Source organism: Perca fluviatilis, chromosome 15, assembly GCF_010015445.1.
Source record: "Perca fluviatilis chromosome 15, GENO_Pfluv_1.0, whole genome shotgun sequence".
NCBI lineage: Eukaryota > Metazoa > Chordata > Actinopteri > Perciformes > Percidae > Perca > Perca fluviatilis.
The window spans coordinates 22019744-22028551 of record NC_053126.1 but is presented as its reverse complement, the minus strand read 5'-3'; the positions used below and the strand labels follow the sequence as shown (position 1 = coordinate 22028551).

Sequence of the window (8808 nt, the reverse complement as noted above, 5' to 3'; positions counted from 1 at the left end):
AGAACTTTAATAAGATACAAAACGACAAAACGAATAAACATGGCTAAATTACTACCCAGTTACAGTGCAGTGCAAGATGAAAAGCCCCAAATAAAGGCAGTGGCAAACAGAAAAGCTTTCAACTGCAAAGCAATGGGAGTTGGAGCAGGCCTCAAGAGGTCCCCAGATGACCTGATATCTAGACAGCCAGAAATGTATTTTGGCGCTAAATCATAGATTGCTTTATCAACCAACAGTAGTATTGTAAATGAATTAGCCTATTTGACACACATGAGGCCAGTGCAGAGATCTGAGAACTGGAGTGATGTGTTTCACATTCTTCAATTGGCTTGTTGTCTGATCCGCTTGTCTGATTGTCACATTAGCAGTCAGGTCTATAGATAAAAGTGTTTCTAACTTTTTTTATTTTAAAATATCTTTGAACAATTCTGTTAGGAAACTGATTCAATTTAATTACAAATTATGAATGTGAAACTGTCCCTAATTGATGGCTGTCTAATATTCTTCATCTAAACTATTTTTCTATTTATTCTTGTGCATTCAGTTCAGATCCAAGTTTAATTTATTCAACTTCTGTGGCTGCACTCCTATCGAGCTAGCTGCTGCTTTATTAAACAAAGGCACTTAATAGATTACCCCCATTGAGAGTAAATTAAGCTTGGAACCATGAGGTCATCAGTGAATGTTATCTTGGCTTAAACCTTTTAACCTCACTTTTTGAAGGTGTTCCGCTAGTGGCATTAGTCATGAAAGAGGTCATTTATCGCATCTGCCTCAAATCCATCTAATGGCCATCCTGAAATAGATATATCTATCTATCAGCCAGGGATCTTTTTTTAAGAGCTAAACTGATAATCAACACAAGACTTAAAATTCTGACTAGCATCACACAATTAACCACGGGACAATCAACCAGTTGAACTAGTGCAGCAGTACAAATATCTTGGGACTGTGATCGACAGTAAACTGTGCTTTGAGTCCCATGTTGATGCTGTGTGTAAAAAAGCACATCAGCGCATGTATTTTCTTCGTAAGCTTCGCAGTTTCAATGTCGACACTGTTTTTATGAAAATGTTTTACTCTTGTTTTATTGAATCAGTTCTTACTTTTACTTTTATTTGCTGGCACGGGTCACTTTCTATTAAAGAAAAAAATAGAATGCAAGGTATCGTGAAGGTGTGCAGCAAAATTGCGGGCACACCGTTAGATGGCCTTCATGACCTATATAAGGCCAGATCTTTGAAAAAGGCGAGAGCCATCCTGGCTGATTCGAGTCATCCCTTGTGGGGTGAATTTATGTTGCTACCCTCCGGGCGTAGATATAGTCTGCCGCGATGCAGGACGAAGAGATTTAAAAGATCATTCATCCCTGATGTTATCCCCATTGTTAATAGTATCCTGTGAATCCAAATTTTAATTATGTTATACTGTTGTTGTGTTTCTTTGGTGCTGTTTGGTATTTGTTATTTGTTACTGCTGGCTGTAATGCAAATTGTCCCTCGGGGATAATAAAGTGACCCTTAACCTTAACCTTAACCACTGCTTTTTACAGATTACAGGGACAGAGACATGCTTGTCAGTGTTGTTCTTTTGGCCAGCTCAAGATCATGTTCAGATTTGTCTTATAAAAAACAAACATGTTTGATTTAACCGTGGGGCTAAGAGTGGTCTGATGCTCAGTCTGGAGGGGACCCCAGCCCTCACTGAATATTGACCTTCAGCATGTTTCTTGCAGAGAGCACGTAGAGTGAGGTGACGTCTGAATCATGCACCATTCAAGGATCAGCCCATAGCATGTTACAGTTTTGCAGGGGGCATTGGAAAATCATGCAATATGTGTCTATTTGATTAAAGCAAAAGTACAAGACTCCTGACAGACATGAAGACATGAAGCTACTCAAACCTGAAGGTACTAAACTTACTTTCTTCAGAGATTGACAGCTGCATTTCTAGATACTGCCTGGAACTTCATCACTGTTGTTTCAGAGTACGTCGTAGCAGTAATTCCAGACTGATCATGTAAGCCTTGAAATATGTAATATATTACTGATGACAGATCAGCTCCAGCTTATAGAAACATCAGGTGTGTTTTAGAATAAACTTTCCCACCGCAAAGAAAATATAGTGTATTCTTCTTCTTCTTGTGTTTAAAACAGAGCTCTCTTCAAGAACACTGGATATATCTAAGTGCTGTTGAACCAGATCTCCAGAAGATGTCAGCAAATATCTACTGTAAGTACAGTAGATTCCTGGTCTTTCATCAGAGAGACAAGGTTACAGATTGCAACTTAAAGGGCCTTGCTATGGTGTATCTATATGTATACTTAGTAAAGTTACATAAAGAAAAAGCTCCAGGTGATAATAAAATGTATCTTCTAACCATTATCTTATTGATATCTAAATGAACATAAAATGTTGATGATTTGATACTTGATACACTGAACCTGGTGGTCAGGTTTAGCTGGTTTGCATTCCCTCCGAAACCTCAGAGCTGAAAACAGCAATCAGCATGATAACCTGCTGTCGGATCAGCACAAGGCACCAGCGGCTAACCTGTAGTTGTAACACATCGGCGCATTTCTGTGGATCCAACATAGCATCTAGTCCCCTGTGGCACTGCCAGCCAGTCAGCTCAGCACAGCGTTCAGCAAAGGGCTTCAGAGCTCATCAAACTCAAAACCACTCCCAGAAACAATGCTCCGTATCAATTTAACCCAAACTCTCGGGAGGGCAACAAGCTGTGGGCTCAAGCGGCTTTTCCATTTGGGCGTCAGTGAGCAGGGCCGCTTCCATAAAAGTTCATCTGAGGGTAGGTTCATGCCCAAGGCTATCCCATGGATGCAAAAATGAAACCCCAAACAGAGCTTTTTATTTTGTCTGAGCTACATGGCCAACTTAAACTGACAGAATTGTTTGTGTGTGTGTGTGTGTGTGTGTGTGTGTGTGTGTGTGTGTGTGTGTGTGTGTGTGTGTGTGTGTGTGTGTGTGTGTGTGTGTGTGTGTGTGTGTGTGTGTTTGAATGTGCATACGTAGGCACCCTTTTAGTTTGCAACTCTGATGCTTTCTGCTGCTCTGAGGGATGTACTGTGTGTCTCGCTGCTTTGAACTTCCACACACAGTGCCAGCAGTTGCCAAGCAATTACAGAAAGCCTGCTCTCCGTGAGTGCCTTTGGGAAAACCAGACAATGTTTTCTTTTTGTTTTTGTTTGGTCAAAGAATGACATAATAAAATATGAATGAGAAATATGGTCGGTGCCTCGACGCTCCATGTCTGCGAGGTCCAGGTGGTGTGGTAAAGGCAATCCGTCTCCTGATCGTGGTACCCAGCTGGGTCGCTGAGGGCCAGATGGTCTGCTCACAACAGGTAATCACAGCCAGCATGCTGATACACTAACATCCACACAAATGGGTTACCAAAACTACCCAGAACATTTGGGATGCTGTGATAGCACCCTGCTCTGCCAGTCTCTGGGGCTTTTTCTATCGTGTCTGGCAATGGTGCTGTGCAGTAGAAGTAGGGGGCGTAATGAAAAGGGTTTGAATATGGACTTGTACTCCCATTTCTTAAATGGCAAGATATTCATTTTGTAAATAAATCCATTCTTATAAATTCCTCTTTCTAGCGTTCCTCATTTGAAGCCACGATAGCAGAGATATAATGTCAAAGGATGTTTCACAGAAGTTTCTGTTTACAATTCACTTCTTCCATGAAAGCAATTTACAGAGAAGGTCAGATCCTGGGGCCCAGCTCCTGTATTCAAACACAGCTTCACTGCAGAGGCAAGCTACATTACTTTAATACCCCTACTGGTTGAGGTTTCCACTTGCATGCATTCATTAAATTCATTGTTTTGAAAGGTTTGGGATATTATTTATAGTGTTGGAATGAAATGTTAAAAACTGTATACGTGGCATAATAAGTGGTCTCATAAAAAGGTCGGAGTCCCTTTGCGCAGTGCTTTCAAGATAAGAAAACAAAAGTTTTGAGTCCCAGTCACGAAAGGTTTTTCTGGCGTGTAGGTGGTGCAGCTAATGTAATGGTATAAAGTGAAATTGAACATGTTACATAAAGATGGCAAATGTCAAGAAAATTGTAAAAGTATTACCCAAAGCTATTACATTCGTCTTTAATGATGCGGTGGAATTCATTATCATCATGGATAATAATGAGATAAATTAGCATTAAGAGCTAATGCCTTGTTGTCAGCTTACTTTAGATAAATCCTTCCAGTGTGTTACAAACAGCTCTATATTGAACACACCTCCCCCATTCTCTAACTTCCTCCCCCCTCCCTCTCTCCCCTCTTACAGCTCACTGAACTGAGTGAAATGTCTTTCCGACTAAATGATTTTTTTTCTGCACGGTGGGAACGTTGCCATGGAGACAGCAGTACCCACCCCACCTTCCACTTTTCTCTCTCAACAGTCTACAGCATTAAAGCTGTGCTAACTGGTGTGTTGTCACGTGTGTATGTGCACGTGTGTGTGTGTGTGTTTCGCTGTTGTTGAACTGTTAACACTGTCAGTATGCTGCAGGTGCCCCGTGATGAGTGTGTCTATATACAGAGCTATCCTCCTCCACCTCCAGTCTCCACTTCTACACACATCCCGCATGCAGCTATCCCCTCTCTTCTTCAGGTTTTCCCATTTGTGTCCTCCTCCTCCTCCTCCACGCTGGCATTCTCCCGCTCTTCATCCTCCTTCATTTGCTTAATCCTCTCCTACTCCTCCTTCTCTGTCATTCCCATGCACATCTGAGCTCGGTCTTCCTCCTCTCTCTCTGCTGTTGAAGCCCTGGTGTTGCAGATTGCTACTGGTGTGCATCTTCGCTTTATCGAGAGATAATAACCACATGACAAATAATATGAGTGTTTTAAAAATAAAAGGAGACAACAAAGAAGTAGGGCAGATGGAGCAAAAGCACACAGGGCAGGCAGCCATGCTCCATTTTGCATTTAGGGAAATGCGGCCACAATAAAGAATTCATGACAAAGTGGCTAAATAATTACACAGAACTTACAGTAATGCACAGCAGAAAGTCAGAGAGCTTGTCAGAAGTTGGGTTCAGGCTGCTTCTGTCCAGGAAGAGTGTCTTACCTCCCATGCCTGAGTCAAATATAGACTGTGTACATCTGAAATGCCCAGGGCCTTGCATACTATATATATAGCACACTGTCTGGTGTGTGACAGTAGCTTCACCACCTTTCCTGCCTCCCCACCCGGTGGATTAAAAGAAGTCAGAAACACAAAGTTGGATGATACATATCCTTTATTTCCATTATCATTGCTTCAGCCACACTGTTACTTACACATTCATCGATATCCTGCGACCTGGTACAGCTCTCCTGACTCAAACAATCACCCTGACTGAACCCCTCACTCAAATTCTCAGCTTTAACCAATAAAAAAATTAAACCTCTTGAATAAATTTTATATATAAAAAACAATTGAAAATCAAAAAGAATACCAATTTGAGATAAATACAGCATAAACAAAATTATTTCATCATTGTTTTTGACCACAGAGATAAACAATTGCTAGGTCTCCATTTAGTCGTCATTAGTAGTATTAGTATCAAGTTCATTGTCAGATTTTGCTTAAAGCATCACTTATATAATTTTCCATTGCATCAAGTTGACATCATTCATGTTAATATAAGCATGCAAACATGTTTTCCCATGACCATTCAGAACTGCACTAACACGAGAAGACAGCGAGAGAGAATAGAGAGGACGGAAGGGGGGGTGTCATACACAGAAAGAAAGAGGGCAAGATGGAGGGATGTGAGATAGCAGAGGGAGCTGGAAGGTGGGGTGGGGGGAGGAGAGTTAAAAAAAATAGAGGGAGAAATGGATAGGTGTGAGGGGGAGGTAGAGGAAGGTAAGGATGGCTGGAGTAAAGAATGAGTAATCAGACAGTAATCAGATGGACAAAAACAGAAAGAGAGGGAGGTGGCAGACAGAGGGAGGAAGAGAATAAAGGGATGTGCTGGTTCCACTGTGAGTTTTTTAATCTATCACCAGGCAGTAACACAAGGGCTAAATAGGGTAGAAACAAGCAGAGAGATAGAGAGCCTGGGAAAGAGAGACTTATTGGGCCTCGAGACCAATAGATCAATACCATATCTCAACCATATATCATACTTAGTCAAGCTGATCAATAATCCCCCAGCTGACAAACCACACAGAATACCTGCAGGTATGATGTGGAATGTGTCCCCCACCCCCATATACCTGATCAAGCACACCGGTAATTCTCACTGCACCTGCACGGACAAAAGGTAAATATAAAGAAACTAGATCCCTACCCTGAAACATGCACACACTCCAACATAGACGTGTGTGTGCGAGAGGATGAGAAAGAAATGGCAATAATAGCAATACAAGTAGCTGTAGTGAGGTGTTGTACTGTTGTTTTGCTGAGGTTACAGTAGTAGTCGTAGTAGCGGTGACAGACATGGCTTTATAAGTCTGTATCGGTTTACACAGGAAGTGCACAGGCGCTTTTTTTCTCACAACACCTCTCTGTTGCCTTGCTTTAAGGGGGATCTAAATTTGTCATGATCTGTAGGCCATACAAAATAAGCCTCAAATGTTTGTTTGTTTTTTCCTTCATTTTTTTTCACGTTCCTTTCTTGTAAATTTAATCAAAACACACCCAACAATTCAATTTTTAATCACTGTGCCATCTGTTTTTTTCCCCCTTGGACATACAGTACACAAATTACTGAAAGAAGTACACGATCAACACAGTTACTTACATCAGGCAAGGGTTAGAGAGGAGAGGAGGGTTGAATGATTGGCAGCTGATTTCAGAGACAACATAGACAATACAAACTAATGTCTATGAAAGACAGTGTTGTCCCCACCTAGTGCAATGAGGCACGTATAGTACACACACACACATTCTCACACACACACACACACACAAAAAATGGCTCCTTGTTAAGACACGGGACAGAAGACACGATTGGCCCAGAGACAAGCATTTCTGTGTCTGTGGATGCCGGGATTTGGGAAGTGAGGGAGGCGAAGAGTGAAAAGGGACGAGGTAGGGAGTAAGCACAGAAACGTGTCACACACAAGGTCACAGTGACACACAGACACACACACACACACACACACACACACACACACACACAGACGCGCACAAATACAAAACAAACACGCCCACAAACACGGAAACACACACTAATAAAAGCAACACAGACGTGTGTGTCCTTCTAAAGTCTTGTCAGGGACATGATGTGGACTTGAAGATAATCATTTTCTCAGTTGAAGCTGGATGATGACTTCTTGAGAAAAGAAAAAAAAGTTCTGGAATGATAGAAAAATAAAATAGAGTGGTGATATCCTTTCCTGTGGGATACATCCTTTGGCGAATGCACTCCAAACAGATGCTGGTCCGATCCTAAACGCAGGTTTCATTCAACCTGTGTAGTCCTACATTAGGAAAAGTCTGCTGGTTTAGCCAGAAAGCCAGTCTCTCGGAAGATCACACCATCGCATCCTCAGTGGACTGTTAAAATGGCATGAATAAACTCCTTTCCTGATTCCTGGTTATATGTGTACTGTATCACACAAACAACAGAGCAAAAATAATCAAAGAGATATTGATACTGATGAGCACCATGAGAATGGTGACAAAAAGCATGAGGAAAAGGGACACATTTCAAGGTTGCGTAACATGCTTAAACCAATTAGTCTGTCCTCCTTTATTGCTCCTCTGACATCAATAAAGACCAATGGACGCTTTGTCGTCTTTCCTCTGGGGAAAATAAGCGAGTTAAGTCTGAAACAAGAGGATGCGAAGCCTGGAGAAGGCGTCCAAAATGGCCGGGAGAATCCTCCTCGAATGTTTTGTCCTACTATGTACTATGTGAGATGTTTTCCCATACAGTACGGCATATACTGTACACCAATATTGCAAAGAAAAATATCGACATAGTGATTTTCTTCTTTTATAGTCTGTACAAGGGCATGAACCTTTGGTCCTGGTTGAAATGACCATTCTAGGATGGCTTTCTTTTTTTTCTTTTTTTTTCTTTTCAAGAGAGAAAAGTTTGTCACATCACACTCCTCGTAGATGAAATACTACACTAATCTGAAGCACACATGAACTACGCACATACTACAAACTCTGTGTGTATTTGTGTGTGTGTGTGTGTGTGTGTGTGTGTGTGTGTTATGTTTGTTCATTCCCTTGCTAGATCACAAATTTACAGCCAAAATCAGTCCTACGGTACCATTTAGTGTCTGCATGTGTTTGTAAATGTGGAGTGTGATGCTCAAAGTGTAGGATGTGATGGATGTTATTCCCCCCCCCCCCTTCCCCCCAGCTTCAGCACAGGACTTGGAGGATTCATTAGCAGGAGCAAGACCACACTAGCAGTTGGACACTAGCAGTGTCTCTGCGTCTCTTTCTTTGATGGAGAGAATTATTCACAGATGAGAGGAAAGAAAGGAAAGTCTGGAGCTGGAGAGATGGTAATGACCTGAGGAAAGAGGGGATAAGGAAGAAGACGCAGATTAAGTAAGAGAGAGACGGTGGGGGGGGGAGAGAATATATAAACAGTATGCAGTACTGTAAGTTTAGAGGGAGGAGGGGAAAATGCATTACATAACCCATAACATCTAGATTATAAAGATGCTTATGCCTTAGAGCTCCTACATCTGACAGCACCACAGCCTCCACTTTATCACACACTCACAGTTAGGTCATGCCTTTAAAGACTCCACCAGTTTTCCTGTGGAAATCTGACTTAAGAGCATCTGCTGCACAGTAACGTGGATGTACTTCCAAAACAGC

The 8808-nt window shown here is 41.7% G+C and overlaps 1 protein-coding gene across 1 annotated transcript in view; it reads right to left on the bottom strand.

Annotated features, from left to right (window-relative positions):
* Positions 1 to 5251: 5251 nt before the first annotated feature.
* Positions 5252 to 8808, bottom strand: part of syt3 (synaptotagmin III) — a 37843-nt gene continuing 34286 nt past the window's right edge. The window contains exon 13 of the mRNA XM_039825714.1: positions 5252 to 8494. The gene's annotated coding sequence lies outside the window, so the exon portion shown is untranslated. The remainder of the gene's footprint in view (positions 8495 to 8808) is intronic.